Below are 17,432 nucleotides of genomic sequence, written 5' to 3'. Positions count from 1 at the left end.
TAGATTTCATGCTAGTCTTTCACTTCCCCACCAATAAACTCTATATTCTTAATTATAAGCCTGCATTGTATGAATGATGTTTTTGCGAAATCAAGAATAATGAACCATTTCCTCATTTACACATGCAAATGGTGATACATTACAAGCTACAGAAGTGAAATTGAGAATTCTTTGTCATCCCTGTTTGGGAAAATGTGGGTCTCATACTCTTAGTTTCTAGTTTGTCAGACTATATGGTAGGGGAGAAAACAAAAAGCAAATAAACATGAGCCCTTGGCAAGGCCAAGCTAGCCAGCTATAAAATCAAACCCTGAAGAGGCTTTTTAGGAGTCTATAAAATGTTAAATTTACTATAAATTTCTTATTGCACCAGAAAGCATAAACCTAATAAATCAAATCATTTTGGATAGTTCCAGGTCTAACTTTTAGAACTGATAGTAAAAGTGTTTTTTGAGCATAGATATTCAATTTTTGGCATTCACAAGAAAGAGTGTGGATAAACAGTGATGTTAGATATTGTTCAGAATGCTTAGCTCTTAGAATTTACAGTGTTTGTATAAAGCCTCTGATTTTGTGGTGCCTAATGACTCCTGAGTCTGGGACTCTGTATTGTTCTTCAAAGAATTCATTTAATTTAACTGCATTCAATAAATGCTTTAGCTACTAGTATTATTGAATGTCTATTCTAATTGGACAATCTTGAATACATTGATGGTTACTAGCCATTATACAAATATGAGACATATTTTAATCTAAATGCACTAAGCCTATTATCTATACCTGTGCTGTCCAATAGAGTGGCCACTAGCTTCCTGTGCTTATTGTTGCACTTGAGCCTGAACTGAGATATACTGTAAAATACATACTGTGTTTTTGAAGACTCTGTATTAAAAAATAACTCATTTATAATTTTTATATTGATTGCTTGTTGAAATATTATATATTGACATATTTTATTAAATAAAAGACTATTAAAATTAATTAACCTGCTAATTTTTATTCTTTTAAATGTGGCTACTAGAAAATATAAAATTACACATGTGCCTTGCATTACATTTCATTTGGACATGTCTAGTCTGTATATCTTTCTAAAATATGATCTCTTTACATGGACCAATAGTCCATTATACAATAGGCCTTATTAATGACTTTCCATATAAGATTTCCTGATTCTAGTCTACAAGATATGAAAAGAAACAGGGATGCAAGCATAGGCATCTTTTGTAATATTTTGTCAAGAAAATCAGAAGATTGTAGCATTATTGACTTTTTCTGATCCTTGAATATATTCGTAGGAATATATAATTCAAAATTGTGATGAATACACTACTGGTTCTCAGCTATTAGTGCTCATTTAAGTATTTAATATGTTTTGTTCTTTTTCTGTTTTATTATGAACATTTGCATACATACAAAAAAATTGAAGGATATTTCCATTGAACACCCACATACCCAATCACTTAAATTTTACTATTTAGCCATTTTTTTGTCATAAAATGTTTATTGAATGTTTATTATGTATGTCTCAGGGCTAAAGTGGTGAAGCAGTGAGAGCTTTTCAACATCGTGGAACACATGGCTAACAAGGCATATAAACACAAAATACATAGACACATCACTGCACCTTGTGGTAAGTTATAAGAGACAAAAGCATACAATGGAATGAAAAAAACTGTACATGAAACTTAGCTTTGAGGTTGAAAAGTTACCTTCTGAGGAAGAACACAGGTGGTTGGGGAGGAGGAGTATTAAATCTGGAAGAGCAATCAAAAAAGAAGGAATGGACTACACAAAGGCCCAGAGGCAGCAAAACGTTTGACAGGTTTGAGAAACTGAAGAAAAATAAAATAAAATAAAACAGGGGTCAGAAGATTATGGTAGAGTGAGAGGACCTTATGCTTACCTCATCCCATGAATAAAACCAGATAACTATCAAATCATCCTACATACCCCAAAAATTGACCTAAAGATGGGTAAAATAAACTCCACAATAAAAGGTAGAGAAGAGACCACATCAAAGAAGTACAAAATGCAGGGATGTGGTTTGGGAGAGAAACAGATAGTGGACACTTGGTAGGGAGAGAGCTGCAGTAAGGCAGAAGGGCCAGAGACAAAGTAATACACAGGAGAGAACCTAAGAAAAAGAAATCCCCATAACAATTGGCTTAGAAATTGCTTAGATAAGGGCCACTTTTTGTAGTTCTTACAACTAGCAAAGCTTAAAGCCTGGAGTTTCAAAGGTCAGCAGGTGAGGCTGGGATAGAGCCTGGAGGGCACTGGACTGTTCTTGGAGAAAACACAGGAAAACAACCCTTAGACAAACAGTGCGGAAAGAGTAATCTGAAAATACCCTGGAGCACACAGTGGGAAGGTTATTTGCTTAACTCAGAGCAAGTCACAAAGAGGCAGTATTCACAGAAAGACCCCTCTCATAATAAAGGAAATGGCCAGCATAATTTCCCTCCCCTGCTCCTCAGCATAAACACAAAGCCACCTGCAAGAACTAGCATAGCACCAACACTAGCTACCTAACTTGCTTATACCAAGATCCCCCTACCCCACCTCCCACTCAGCACTCCAGTGGAACCACCCTTCTCAGCATCCCTTGCCTCAGTCCCAGCTTGTCAGGCACCCTCCTTCAGACTGGTCCAAATTCCTGCTCACACAGTGTCTCCTCACTTGGGAGTTTTGTAGAGCCTTAGTTCCAGTGGCAGTGGAGACAGGTCTCATTTCAGAAGCAGACCAGAGCACACCCAGGTAAAATGCACCACATTCAGACCAGGGACCAAACATTGTGCACAATAAAGACAGTCTCTGCAAATGACTGGCCTGAAGGACAAATTGGCCAGGACAGAACAGGAGAGCACACACAGCACGCATTGGAGACACTCCCAGAAGCACCAGGCCCTGGGTAACAGAAGACACTATATGGCAGGGCACTACAGGACCTCTTCTTCATAAAGCCATTACCCTCAAGAAGAGGGGATATAGCTGACTTAGGAAAATCAGGCACACAGAGAAACAGGCACAGAGACTTAAATAAAATGAGAAGACGTAGGAAATTTTCCCAAATGAAAGAAGAGGACAAGGACATGGCCAGACATCTAAGTGAAAAGATGTAAGTAACATGTCTGATGGAGAATTTAAAGCAATAAGCATAAGGATACTCACTGGATTTGAGAAAAGAGTGGAAGACATGAGTGATGCACTTAATACAGAGATAAGAAATAACAAATGAAATGAGAAACATACCTTGATAGAATAAACAGCAGCTGGAAGAAGCAGAGGAATGAATTAGTGACATAGAATACAGAGTAATGGAAAGTTATCAAGCTGAGTGAAAGAGACAAAAAATATATAGAAAATCAGAAAAGACTTAGGGAACTCAGTGACTCCACCAAACAAAATAACGTTCATATTATAGGAGTCCTCGAAAGAAGAGATAGATAAGAAGGCAGGCAATTTATATGCAGAAATAAAAGCTGAAAACTTCCCTAATTTGGGGAAAGAAACAAATATCCAGATCCTAGGGGCACAGAGAAACCCCCAAAAAATCAACAAAAGCAGATCCACACTAACACATAATATAATTAAGTTGGCAAAATATAGTGATGAAGGAAATAAAAACCAATTATTAAAGCAGCAAAAGAAGACAATAACATATAAGGGAAACTCTATATGGCTATCAGGGGATTTTTCAGCAGAAACTTTCTAAACCATAAGGAAATGACATGATATATTCAAAGTGCTGAATGGGAAAATCTGTAGCCAAGAATACTCTATCTAGCAAGGCTATCATTCAGAAAAGATGGAGAGATAAATAGTTTCCCAGGCAAACAAAAACTAAAGTAACTAACGAACACTAAACCAGCCCTGTGAGAAATATTAAAGGGCACTCTGAGTGGAAAGGAGAGGCCAAAAGTGACACTATAAATGTAGGAAACACAGAAGCAGTGAAAATGAATATTTTTGTAAAAAAAAAACAGTCAAGGAACTCACAAAATAAAAGGATGTAAAATATGACAATATATACTTAAACATGGGAAGGAGAGGTGTAAAGAATGGATTCAGACTAAATGACCATTAACTTAATCTAGACTGCCATATCCAGAAGAGGTTATATACAAACCTAATGGTAACCACAAATCAAAAACCACTAGTAAATATGCAAAGAAAAAGAGAAAGAAATCCAAATATATCAGTAAGAAAATCAGCAAAACATGAAAAAAAAGAAAAACAAGAAAGGAGCAAATATTCAGAAACAACCACAAAACAAATAATATAATGACAATAAATCACATATCTATCAATAATTACTCTGAATGTAAATGATTTAGACTAACTGGTCCAAACAAAAGACATGTGTGACAGAATGGGAAAAAAAGGCCCATCCATAGCTGCATACAAGTAATACATTTTAGACCTAAAGACATCTTTAGATTCATAGTAAAGGGATGGAGAATGATCTATCATGCAAATGGATGTCAAAAGGAAGCCAGAGTAGCAATATTTATGTCAGACAAAATAGACTGTAAAACAAAGACTGTAACAAGAGAGAAAGAGGGACACTATATAATAATAAAGGGGCAATCTAACAAGAAGACACACCAATTGAAATTTTATGCATCAAACATAGGATACCCAAATGCACAAAAGAGTTAATAAAAAACATAAAGGAACTAATTGATAATAACATAATAATAGTAGGCACTTCAACACCACACTTACATCAATGGACAAATCATCCAAACAGAAAATCAGCAAGGAAACAATGGTTTTGAATCACACACTGGAACAGAGATATTTAACAGACATATTCAGAACATTCCATCTCAGAACATCTGAATACACATTCTTTTCAAGTGCACATAGAATATTCTCCAGAATAGATTGCATATTAGACCACAAAACAAGCCTCAACAAATTCCGGAAGACTGAAGTCTACTATGCATCTTTTCTGACCACAAGTCTATGAAACTGAAAGTCAGTCACAAGAAAAAAAATTTGGCAAGATCACAGATACATGGAGGTTAAATAATATTCTACTAAATAATGAATGGATCAAACAGGAAAAAAGAGGGAATAAAAAAGTACATGGAAATAAATAAAAATGAAAATACAATGGTGTAAAACCTTTTGGATGTACCAAATCAGTTTTAAGAAGAGAGTTCATAGCAATACAGGGTTTACCTCAAGAACCAAGAAAAATAAATCACAAATAAACAACCTAATGTTACACCTAAGGGAGCTAGAAAAAGAATTATAAACAAAACCTAAAATCGGCAGAGAGAAGGAAATAATAAAGATTAGAACAGAAATGAATGATATAGAAACTAAAACAAACAAATAAACAAAAAGAATACAACAGATCAATGAAACCAGGAGCTGGTTCTTTGAAAAATATCAATAAAAGTGATAAAGCTCTATCCAGACTTATCAAGAAAAAAAAAGTACTGAAATAAATAAAATCATAAATAAGAGAAAAGAAATAACAAACACTACAGAAATACTAATAATATGATGAAAAATAATTATAAGAGAATATTATAAGTTGTCCAACGAATTGGACAACTTAGAAAAAATTGATAAATTCCTAAAAATATATAAACAAGAAGACATAGGGGCGCCTGGGTGGCACAGTCGGTTAAGCGTCCGACTTCAGCCAGGTCACGATCTCGCGGTCCGTGAGTTCGAGCCCCACGTCGGGCTCTGGGCTGATGGCTCAGAGCCTGGAGCCTGTTTCCGATTCTGTGTCTCCCTCTCTCTCTGCCCCTCCCCCGTTCATGCTCTGTCTCTCTCTGTCCCAAAAATAAATAAACGTTGAAAAAAAAAAAAAGCAAAAAAAAAAAAAAAAACAAGAAGATATAGAAAATATGAACAAACCAATAACCAGAAAATAAACTGAATTGATAATCAAAAAACTCCCAACAGGACCAGAGGACTTCACAGGCAAATTCTATCAAACATTTGAGGAGTTAACACCTCTTTTCTCAAACTATTCCAAAAAACAGAAAAGGAAGAGCAACATCCAAACTCATTCTAGGAAGCCAGCATTACCCTGATAGCAAAATCAGTTAAAGACACCACTAGAAAAGAGAACTATAGGCCAATATTCCTGATGAACATACATGCAAAAATCCTAGCAAACTGAATCCAACAATGCATTAAAAACATCATTCACCACAATCGAGTGGGATTTCATCCTGGGATGTAAGAGAGGTTCAATGTTAACAAGTCAACCAATGTGATACATCACCTCAATAAGAGAAAGGGTAAAAAACATATGATCTTTTCAATATACACAGAAAAAATCATTAGACAAAGTACAACATCTATGCATGATAAAAACCATCAACAAAGTAGGGACAGATGGAACATAACTCAACATCATAAGGGCCATATATAAAAAGCCTACAGCTAATTTCATCCTTAATGGGGAAAAACTGAGAGCTTTTCCCCTAAGATCAAAGACAAAGATGTTCACTGTCACTACCCTTACTCAACACAATACTGGAAGTCCTAGCCAAAACAGATAACAAAAAGAATTAAAAGGCATCCAAATCAGTATGAAAGAAGCAAACCTTACACTATTTGCAGATAACATAATAATATATATAAAAAATCCAAAGATTCCACCAAAAAAACCTGCTAGAAATGATAAACGAATTCAGTAAAGTCACAAGATACAAAATCAATATACTGAAACTGAAATTCAGTTGAATTTCTATACACCAATAATGAGGCAGCAGAAAAATTAAGAAAATAATCTCATTTATAATTGTACCAAAAATAATAAGATACCTAGGAATAAACCTAAACAAAGGGTTGTTTAAACCCTGTACTCTGAACCTGTACTCTGTTCTTTATAGTACTTTATCAGTACTATAAAACACTGATGAAATTGAGATTTCATGCTCATGGACTGGAAGAATAAATATTGTTAAAATGTCTATACTACCCAGAGCAATCTACAGATTTCATGCAATCCCCATCAAAATACCAATAGCATTTTTCACAGAGCTAGAACAATCCTAAAATTTTTATGGAACCACAAAAGACCCCAAATAGCCAAAGCAATCTTGAAAGAAAAGCAAAGCTAAAAGCATCACAATTCTGGACTTCAAGTTATATTACAAAGCTGTAGTAATCAAAATAGTATCTTACTGGCACACACAGAAAAATAGACACAAATATCAATGGAGCAAAATAGAAAGCCCAGAAATAAACCACAATTATATATGAGATTAATTAATCTTCAACAAATCAGGAAAGAATACCCAAAAGGAAAATGACAGTCTCTTTCAACAAATGGTGTTGGGAAAACTGGGCAACAACATGGAAAAGAAAGAAACTGGACCACTTTCTTACACCATATACAAAGTAAATTCAAAATGGATTAAAGACATTAATGTGAGACCTGAAACCATATAAAACCCTAGAAGAGAACATAGGCAGTAACTTTTTTGACATCTGCCATAGCAACTCTTTTCTCTATAGGTCTCTGGAGGCAAGAGAAACAACAACAAAAATAAACTATTGGGACTACATCAAAACCTGCACAACGGGAAGGAAACAATCAATAAAACTAAAAGGCAACCTTAGAAAATAAGAGAAGATATTTGCAAATGACATATCTGATAAAGATTTAGTATCCAAAATATATAAAGAATTTACACAACTCAAAATCTTATTAAAAAGTGGCAAAAGACATGAATATTTTTTCAAAGAATACATGCAGATGGCCAACACACACATGAAAAGATGTTCATCATCTCTTATCATCAGGGAAATTCAAATCAAAACCACAAGGAGATAAGACTCGTACCTGTCAGAATGGCTAAAATAAAAAAATGCAAGATACAAGTGTTGGTAAGGATGTGGAGAAAAGGGAACCGTCATTCACTGTTAGTGGGAATGCAAATTGATGTAGCCACTGTGGAAAACAATACAGAGGTTCCTCAAAAAGTTAAAAACAGAACTACCCTACAATCCAGTAATGGCATTACTAGGTATTTACCCCAAAATACAAAAACAGTAATCCAAAGAGATACATGCACATCTATGTTTATTGTAGCATTATTTACAATAGCAACATTATGGAAGCAGCCCAAGTGTCCATCAATAGATGAATGGATAAAGAAGAAGTGGTATAGAGATGATAGATTAGATATAGATAGATAGATAGATAGATAGATAGATAGATAGATAGATATAGATATAGATAGATATGGATGGAGATATAGAGTATAAAGCTAAGTCAAGTAAGTCAAATATATGATTTTACTCATATGTGGAATTTAAGAAATAAAACAAAAAAGCAAAGGGAGAGAAATAAATAAATGATGTGGATTAAGGAGTGCACTGGTCCTGTTGAGTTCAGCATAAGGTGTTGTATAGAAGTATTGAATCAGTATATTGTACCCCTGAAAGTAACAGAACACTGTATGTTAACTAAATGAATTAAAATAAAAACTTTAAAAAAAGAAACAACTTTCTCACCCCCCCAAAAAAAAAGAAAAAAAGAAAGAAAATTTCCTTAACGTTTAAGATACTATGTTCTGAAACTCTGAATCTTATTTAAATTATCTGCTTTGGGAGGACTCTTCTGATGCTGTACCATCAGGGAAAGGGGAATATCGTATCATTACTGCTAAATGGGGTGAAATTCCAGGTTTTCTACTCAGCCTCCATCCATACCCTAGGAATTCGGAGGCACTTCCCTACCATTGGTCAGGGTGTAGTGATACTCCTCACTAGACTTTCATAGATGCTTTCATAGATGCATTGTAGGTCAGGGGGGTCTCGTTACTTCTCCACATGCCCCCCTTTTTCCCACAGAGGCAGAGACATGGCTCATTACCTCTGGGCTGTGGAGAAAGATCTGACTCTTCAGTAGGCCACCTCTGACACCAATCTAGCAGACTGTAGGGGAAGGGATTCTCATTACCTCTGGGTGAGGTTATAAGCCTAAGTTCCCCATGTGGTCTCCCTTGACATCATGGGGATGAGAAAGAGGCAGAAGTTCTCATTAGCATCCAGTGGTAATGAAAGTCCCAGTTCTTCATTCAGCCTCTGGCCTCAATACAACTCTGGTGGCAGGGCAGGGGTGCCTCATTATAGCCAGCTGAAGGTGGAAGTCTCGGCCTCTATTCAAACTTTGCTTACAAAGGTTATAGTGGGTCCACAGTTTATTCTGTGGTGTTTGGACAAGAGTAGGTCAATTATTACCTAAATGTGTTCTGTCTTGCTAGGCTGTCCTTTCCTGGTTCTTCAACTAGATAAAGAACTTTTCTATTGGGGCTTTTTTGTCTTTACCTGGTATTTTGGGGTTACAAGCTTCTCTACCACCAAATTAATGATATATGAGACAAAAAGGAAATCCAGGGGATGAATTGCCATGCTATTCCTTAGTCCAAAGGTCCTTAGACAGTCTGCCTTCTTCTCTCCACATTTCAGAGCATTCTTATGTTTGTTTTATATAATTACCTAGGTGTACAATTTTTACCTAAACTTGATCGGAGGAACAGGAAAAAGTGTATCTACTCCATCTTATTGAAAATACTGACTTTTAACACTATTTTGAGAATCAGAGACTGCATGACTAATTTCCTCATACATATAAAAAGAAGATATGAATTTCTATACACTTATATCCCTTAACATAACTTATATCTTAACTATTAGCAACTGTTTTCTGATTATCTGATTTATGTTCCATTTCTGTAATATATAAAAAGACATATTAAATGTCTTTAAATATTGATTACATAGTTTTGTTTTCACAAATAGAAGATTCCTCTTAAACACATACAAAAATGATGTTAACAATTCTAAAATATTTTATCTATGTTTCCAACATTTAAATGGATCATATCCAATAATAATGTTCAGAAAATCATTTGGGGGCAATTTTCAAAGTAAGGATTTTCAGTAAACATATTATTGTAATTTTGATAATATATTGGTAAAAATTATAGCACTATTATTTTTTTTCTTTTCATAATGGATGACTTTAATATCTGCTTTGAAATTTTCAAGTTTACTTCAACTAAGCTGTATACTTTATAACTTTAGGAACTTTAGTTCTATTCTTTATTCTATTAGATCATTTGTATTTTTATAAGCTATCAAAAATCTTTGTGGAAAATGAAGATTATCTTAGGTTTGATTTTTATGTGAGGTAGTTCAAGTAAACACTGAAAAAAGGATTAAAAGTGAGATATGGAAAGGAAAAAAAATCAACCAAGGATACGTTGCTATTCATGTTTGTACTTTGGGGAACTGGGAACAAATCAATGGATCTTTGTAGGCTGTGTAATACCTGTTCTGAGTTGTCCCATCTCTACGAGAGGGAAACTGGATATATTTATTCATTGATCCCCATTTGTTATTGGTTGTGAATTGAATGTGGGGTATTAAGTCCCTGGCATCCCTTATGAAGGGAATTTGAAATACTGCAGAAGAAAACCATCACTGTGTAACAGAATGGAAAGTACTTAAATTACATATGCAGGCCCGTGAATATGTGCCACTCTGGAGCGAGTGGAAATAAAACATTTAAAAAAATCAAATGAATAAACAGCTATATAAATATCCCCCCATGTGTTAGAACAGTCAGAACTCCTTCATTGGAAGTCTTCTACCTTTGCTTACAGAAACTCCAACTCAGGACAAAGAGTGCTCCATTTTTGGTTCAGGTAGATTACTGTTTAGGTTTCTCAGTTTCAACAAAATGAGGTCCACCCCACTACATATCAGTCATGTCTAAAAAGTGTGACTGCTTTAAAAAAAAAAAACAGAATTTCAGGATTGGAAGAAATATACATTCCAGTTATTTTCTTAGGTAACAACATGCAAAATAGTTTTAGTCTCCATTTAAACAAATACTTTAAAAAAAACATTAAAATTTAGTCCATTGATTAGAGATTATAATAGTTAAACACTTCCTGCTCCCATTGATCAGCTAAATTTTATGTTATGCATATAAAAGAGATGAATATGAAAGGGCTTACATCACTCATAAAATTCCTTGGATACTTTTAATCACCCACATTTTGGGTGTTCGGCCCTTTAATGACATACACAAGCACCACAACCACATATTCACCATATGATTACAACTTCATTCAACCATTACCTTGGACTTTCCCCACTTGTATTTAACTAGTTCTCATCCAGACTCCATCTCTGGACAACTTCGAACTCAAGTGTCTTTAGAAATTTCTGCCTTACAGTCTCTGGATTCATTCCCCATTGTGGGGATGCCCCTACCACTTGGTTTTTGCTTTTCCAAAATGACTTTTTAAATTTAATCACTTTAGCTTTCTCCCAGCTCTTTTTCATCAGAGTGCTATCCATAAATTTCCACACTGTGGGTTTTTTCCCCTCAGAATTACGGGTATTTTTTTATACATCTGGGAGTTAAAGAGTGTGGGAAACAAACGATACTTCCCATATAGATTTAAGCAACTTGCAGATACAATATTCTCCTTAAGGATTTAAATGATCTATTTGATCTTCTCCAGAAAAGACAGTAAGAATGTGTTTTGTATTCCTGTTTTATAATTATATAAAAAGTATTATAATGCAGGATAATATGTTTTTCTTTTCATTCATATATTCAAAATTCAGGGTACCTACCTAATAGTTAAGGGCATGAAATGGCACCTTCAATTTCTTTTTTTCAGTAATTCTTACCTCTTTGAAACTATGACTAGAATTAAAATTAAAAAAATATTTTTCTTTTTATCAATATGCACATATACAAACATGTACACCCCCATGCATACTTCTGCACACCTTTAAAAAGTGCCCTTTCACAACAACAAAATTGGCCTATGCACTTTATCTGCTCACATAAAGTAGAGTTTAATACACTCTGGCATTGCTGTTTAGGTTACTGCCTACATATTTTGCCCTTTATTCTCTTTCACTTTTACCCAGAGGAGTCTATCAAGAGACCATGTACAGAAATATCAAATAAAATATATCATAAAAAAGGAACTCTGAGAACTTAGTGACCTGAAAAAATGTTACTTATAAAACTAATGACCTAAGAATGCCTTTAAATCGGAAAGCATCTAGTACAGCAAAGAGACCTTCAAAATAGACTTGTAAGCAGTGATCCAGATAGAAGATTAAATAGCACAATGTATTTAAAAGCATAAGGTAAAATAGGAAAAGTTGGAATTTTTCATTCCACACAAGCATTTCACTCTGCCACTAAGAAATTCTTCTTTCCTTCCTTCCTTCTTTCTTTCCTTCCTTCCTTCCTTTCCTTATTTCCTTCCATCCCCCGCCCTTCCTTTTTATTTCTTTCTTTCTACCCCCCTTTCATATTTTAGTTTCCTGTTTTGGTATCCATTTAGTGTATATTTTTCCTATATTCAAAGAAACTGTAACAAGATATTTATATTGCAAGTCCAATATTAATTCACATGCCATCACACTATACTAGGTAGGATTTTCATGGGCCTATTACTAGCACAGTTAATCTAAAGAATAAATGTAAATTATCTCCAGATGCTTCTACACATCCAGTTCTTTACAGAATTTTTGTTTATATCTTAAAAATTACTAACAACAAATTTCTAAAGTGATCATTAGTATACTTATTTGTTCATAGTATGTCTGGCTATGAGGATATATTAAATCTTCATGTTGGCCATGGTGAATAAAACCATTGATTTTCCATTCTCTAATCAATAAAATATTGATAAGCTCTATAGCCAAGTGGCAAAACCAAAATGAGACATCCACAACAATTAGCTAAAGATAAATCAATAGATGAAGTTCTCATTAATATTCAAAATGACAGTTTAATTTTGACAGGAGAAAATACAGTTGTTGCATCCTTTTTCATTTATAATAGTGGGGCAGAGGTCAAATATGCATAATGAATTTGAATTTGAAATTTCTTTACATCAAAAAAAACCCTTGAAGCTCAGAAATTCATTTTTAAACAGATATATTATCCCCAGTGTATAGTTCGGTAGACTTCATTAGAAATTATAGATGAGCAGTTATAATCGTGAAAGGGACTACAGGCCAGTTTATACACTTCTCAATAAACCCAATATTGTACAAAGTACATTTTCTGTTTACATAATCAGCTGATTATTTTTCTTTCTACTTTCTGCTATAATTAAATAAACACAAAATGTTGCCTATTATTCAATTTGTGCTTCTCAATCTTCATAAGGATCCACATAAAGTCCCAAATTTTAACCTAATTATATATAAATTTGTTTCAGATTTGATTTCTAATTCAGGATCACTAGAAGAAGCAAAAACATATATTTATTCCATTTCTGATTTTTTATTGTCATTTACTAAGTCTAAAGAAATGTTTTTAGGCTTGGTAATGTTATTCCTCCAACACATTTTTGTACATTTTTATTCATTTTTGTAATCTGGTATCATTTAATAGGAAACTATTTCATATTGATTGGGAAAGCAACTGGTTAACACAGAAAAAAATTCACCCATAATTCCATGTGCCTTAGTAAATCATTTTTGATATTTTGCATAAGGACACATATCATAATTAACATACACTCTGCTTTTGAGCTTGCTTTCTAAACTTGTTTTCTCCAGTCACAAAATTGTATTCTCTATCTTGACTTTGAACAGTTTTTTTGTTAATATTTATTTATTTATTTATTTTGAGAGGGGGGGGAGAGAGAGACAGAGAGAGAGAGAACACGTGCACGAGTTGGGTAGAGGCAGAGGAGAGAGAGAATCCCAAGCAGGTTCTGCACTGACAGCAGAGGGCTCTGCACTATGTAGAGTTCAATCCCACTAACGGTGAGATCATGACCTGAGCCAAAATCAAGAGCTGGACACTTAACCGACTAAGCCGCCCAGGTGCCCCTTGACTTTGAACAATTGTACAGAATGCCATTTATCTACGCAATTTCATATTAGGGAAACTTTATTTTGTGTTGTTGCAAATCATATTGTGATGAATATCCTTAAAAATAATTTGTATTTTTCTATTTTTTATAATTATAAATTTCTACATGATGATTTTCTGTTTTAAAGGGCATATGGTGGGGCACCTGGGTGACTCAATCAGTTAAGCAATTCACTCTCGATTTTGACTCAGGTCACCTAGCCCTGCATAGGGATCCAGGATGACAGTGTGGAGCCTGCTTGGGATTCTCTCTCTGCTCCCCCACCCCACCCCTGCTCTCACACACGTGCACTACTTCACTCTCTCTCTCTTAAAATAAATAAATAAACATTTTTTTAAGAAAAAAAATAAAGGGCATATGTTATTTTTAGAGTTTTTCATCCCCATCTCTCTCTTGGTTTCCAGATGCTTGTACCACAGCAGTGTCACATCACTTGCCTGCCTCCTTAACCTGGCAAATAGATGGATAAATAGCTCTAAAATCCTTCCATTTTAGTAGGTCGATTATAATATTTTAATATTTAATTTTATATGTTCACTACAAGTGAGTTTAAATGTTTTTATTATTAGACATTAATCATTTTTTCTTGTGTAAATGAATTATATTTTTACCAAATTATTTTTTTTCAGGAGGTTCTCCCTCATTGGTTTCATCAATTTACATCAATTTGTTGAATTTATTTATTGTTTCGCTTAGTTGAAGCTAACAATATAAATCATGCATCCTCCATATGTAATATACCAAATATACTTTATATGTTTCCCTTAACAAATTCTGGCTAAAAATTCTTCCAATCACTTGTTTATTACAAATGGAGATGTAGAAACTACAACCAGATTAGTGATGCTTTATATTGTGCATAAAGGTCAACCACAGAAAACTTTCTAGGGGTAAGGGGTTACTGCCTCACCATGAATTTCCAAAAAGGCAGGTGGGTGGGATATATATCTAGCAGTTTTTTGGCTATTCAGGGTCTTTCATGGTTCCATACAAATTTTAGGATTTTTTTTTTTCTAGCTCTGTGAAAATGCTGGTGGTGTTTTAAAAGGGATTGCATTAAGTGTGTAGGTTGCTTTGGGTAGTATAAACATTTTAACAATATTTTTTCTTCCAATCCAGGAGTATGGAATGGTTTTTTGTTTGTTTGTTTTCATTTCTTTGTGTCATCCTCAATTTCATTCAAAAGTGTCTTATAGTTTTTAGAGTATAGATCTTTTACCCTTTTGGTTATGTTTATACCAAGGTATCTTATTGTTTTTGGTGCAGTTGTAAATAAGATCAATTCCTTGATTTCTCTTTCTTCTGACTCATTAGTGTATAGAAATGCAACAGATGTCTATATTGATTTTGTTTCCTATGACTTTACTGAATTTGTGTATCAGTTCTAGCAATTTTTTGGTGATGTCTTTCAGGTTTCCTTAGAGTATTATGTTGTCTGCAAATAGTGAGTTTGACCTCTTCCTTGCAAATTTGGATGCCTTTTATTTCTTTTTCTTACCTGATTACTGAGGCTAAGACTTCCAGTACTATGTTAAATAAAACTGGTGACAGTGGACATCCCTGTCTTGTTCCTGACCATAGAGGAAAACCCCTCAGTTTTCTCCCACTGAGGATGATATTAGCTCTGGGTATTTCATATATGGTCTTTATGATATTGACTTATGTTCCCTGTATCCTATGTTGTTGAGGGTTTTTATCAAGAGTGGATGCTGTACTTTGTCAAATGCTTTTTCTTCATCTATTGAGAGGATCATATGTTCCTTATCTTTTCTTTTACTATTATAGTGTATCACATTGATTTGTGAAAATTGAACTGCCCTTGCAACCCAGAAATAAATCTTATTTGGTTGTGGTGAATAATTCCTTTAATGTACTGTGGGATTCAATTTGCTAGTATTTTGTTGAGAATTTTTGCATCTATGTTCATTAGGGATACCGGCATGTTATTCTTTTTTAGTGGGGTCATTGTCTGTTTTTGCAATCAAGGTAATGCTAGCCTCAAAGAATGAGTTTGAAAGTTTTCTTTCCATTTCTGTATTTTGGAACAGTTTGAGGAGAATAGGTATCAACTCTTCTTTAAGTGTTTGTAAAATTCCCCAGGGAAGCCATGGGGCCCTGTACTTTTGTTGGGAGATTTTTGATTACTGACTCCATTTGTTTGCTGGTTATTGGTCCATTTAAGTTTTTTACTTCTTCTTATTTCAGTTTTGGTAGTTTATATGTTTCTAGGAATTTATCCATTTCTTTCCATTGCCCAATATTTTGGCATTATTCTCATTGTTTTCATTTCTGTGGTGTTGAGTATTATCTCTCTCTCGTTCATGGTTTTATTCATTTGGGTTCTTTCTTTCTTTCTTTCTTTCTTTCTTTCTTTCTTTCTTTCTTTCTAGGGGCTAGGGGGTTATCAATTTTATCAATTTTTTCAAAGAATCTTTTCCTGATTTCATTGATCTATTCTAATTTTTTGGTTTGTTTTTATATCATTTATTTCTGCTCTAATGTTTATTATCCACCCTCTTCTGCTGGCTGTAGGCTCCATTTGTTGTTCTTTTTCTGGCTCCTTTATTGTAAGGCCATGTTGTGTATGAGATTTTTTTTGCTTTCTAATGTAGGCATGTATTGCTATCTATTTCCCTCTTATGACCACTTTTGCTGCATTCCAAAGGTTTTGGACCATCATGTTGTCATTTTCATTTGCTTCCATGGATTTTTTTTTTCTTCTTTAATTTTCTGGTTGACCCATTCATTCTTTAGTAAAATGTTCATTAGCTTCCATGTATTTATGGTTGTTCCAAATATTTTCTTGTGGTTGACTTCAAGTTTCATAGTGTTGTGGTCTGAAAATATGCATGGTATGATCTCAGTCTTTTCTACTTGTTGTGGCCTGACTTGTGACCCAGTAGGTGATCTATTCCAGAGAATTTCCCACATCCATTCAAAAAGAATGAATATTCTGCTGTCTTAGGATGGAATGATCTGAACATATCTGTTAAGTCCATCTGGCCCAGTGTGTAATTCAAAACCATTGTTTTCTTTTTGATTTTCTGCTAACATGATCTTTCCATTGATGTCCCCTACTGTTACTCTATTATTATCAAAGAGTGTGTTTATGTTTTTTATTAACTATCTTATACATTTGGGTGCTTTCACATTGGGGGCACCCAATATTTATAATTGTTCTATTTGTTGAATAGACAACTTTATTGTGATATAGTGCCCTTCTTTATGTCTTGTTATAATCTGTGGTTTAAAGTCTATTTTGTCTGATATAAGTATTGCTACCCTGGCTTTTTTTTTTTGATGTCCATTAGCATGATAAACGGTTCTCTGTCCCTTCAGTTTCAAGCTGTAGGTGACTTTAGGTTGAAAATAAGTCTCTTATAGGCAACATATAGATAGTTCTTGTTTTTAAATCAATTCTGACACCTGAAGTCTTTTGATTAGAATATTTAGTCCATTTACACTCAGAGTCATTATTGATAGACACAAATTTAGTGCCATTTTATTATGTGTTTT

The sequence above is a fragment of the Leopardus geoffroyi genome, chromosome B2 (genome assembly GCF_018350155.1).
Source record: "Leopardus geoffroyi isolate Oge1 chromosome B2, O.geoffroyi_Oge1_pat1.0, whole genome shotgun sequence".
NCBI lineage: Eukaryota > Metazoa > Chordata > Mammalia > Carnivora > Felidae > Leopardus > Leopardus geoffroyi.
This window is presented reverse-complemented; position numbering follows the sequence as displayed.